Here is a 1495-nt window from a genome sequence, read left to right on the forward strand (position 1 = left end):
GTTCTTTGCTAATTCTCATGGCAATAGTGTCACTTTGAAGTTATCATCCTGGAATTTCTTTCATAGCCAACTTAAATGTAAACTCTTAAAAACAACAAGATGGGACTTGAACTCTCAATCCCCAGTTCCGAAGGTTGATGACACAGCACCTTTTTCCCTGGTCAACCTAACCTGCGAGATAAACTTTCAGGGCTTTCAGAACCTATGCTATGCTGTTTCTATGGTATGCTATGCTCTATGCTAATTCTAACTCTATGCTAGTTCTCATGTCTATTGTGCCACTTTAAACTTATCATCCCAGTATTTATTGTGCAGCCAACTTAAATGTAACACAACAAAAGCAGGCCAGGTGCGACTTGAACACAGAGGCTGACACCATAACCCATTAGCCCACTGGGACACTTCTATGCTTATACTAATGGCTATAGTGTCATTTTGAACTTTTCAGCCTGGATTTTCTAGCAAAGCCAATGTAAATGAAACCTCTCAAATATGACCCAGGTGGGACTTGAACCCACAATCCCCAGCTCCGGAGGCTGATGCCTTATCCATTAGGCCACTGGGCCCACTTCCGGTTAAACAAGAGACATTCACAGACAGTCTGATGCAAGATAAACTGATAGCTCTTTCAGAAAATTGCCAGTTATATGCTAATTCTCATGTTTCATTATCATGGCAATAGTGATATACTGATAGAGCTTTCAGAAATCAGCTCATTACGCCACTGGGCCTGTTTTTTGGCCATCCCACCAACCAAACAAAACAAAAACAATCCAGATGGGACTTGAACACAAAGAATAATGCCATAACACTTTAGGCCACTGGGACTTTTACTGGTGGAGCCAGAGGTATTCACATACAGTCTGGCTAACACTAATCTAAAAAAGTATCTCTGAAGATTACCAGTTCTATGCTTATTCCCATGGCTATAATTTCACTTTGAAATTAAGTGCATGTTTCACTTTGAAATTATCATCATGGAATTTCTTGCATAGCCAATTGTTAATAAATAACAATTTGTCCCTCGTATCTCTTTGCCGCCTTGAAGAATTCTCAGTTCCTTAAAGTGTATAACGGCCGGGAAGCAAGAAAACACACAGTCAATGTATTCTCAATACTTCAATTTATTCATAGAAATACAGATATTATATAGGCATATGTCGAGGGGAGTTTCACCCTCTTAACCAATGAGGATAGAATGACATACACATATAGGATCTTTGGCCAAGAACATGTGTTTTGTATAAAATGGCCACATGTACAGAAAAACATGTACATATTAGGAATAGACTTTGGGGCGAAGGATGCTGAACCTGCCTTACAGTTCAGCACGAACTCCTTTACCTCGTAGTCCTAGCATTCATCTCCTTATTTGGGCATTTGAACCAAGCAACTAATGTATACATGTGCGCATGCCTACCTCGAATATGAGTAAGAGACATTAAAACACCATACAAGAGAGAGAGAACAGATAGAGGAGGGAGAGTGAGAGGGA

At 39.9% G+C, this 1495-nt stretch overlaps 1 non-coding gene across 1 annotated transcript; it reads right to left on the reverse strand.

Moving 5' to 3' along the window:
• Positions 1-493: 493 nt before the first annotated feature.
• Positions 494-566, reverse strand: trnar-ccg (transfer RNA arginine (anticodon CCG)). Its single transcript has one exon. It is a non-coding gene; the product is annotated as a tRNA-Arg (tRNA).
• Positions 567-1495: the final 929 nt, after the last annotated feature.

The sequence above is a fragment of the Sinocyclocheilus grahami genome, unplaced genomic scaffold (assembly GCF_001515645.1).
Source record: "Sinocyclocheilus grahami isolate Dianchi unplaced genomic scaffold, SAMN03320097.WGS_v1.1 scaffold346.1, whole genome shotgun sequence".
Classification (NCBI taxonomy): Eukaryota; Metazoa; Chordata; class Actinopteri; order Cypriniformes; family Cyprinidae; genus Sinocyclocheilus; species Sinocyclocheilus grahami.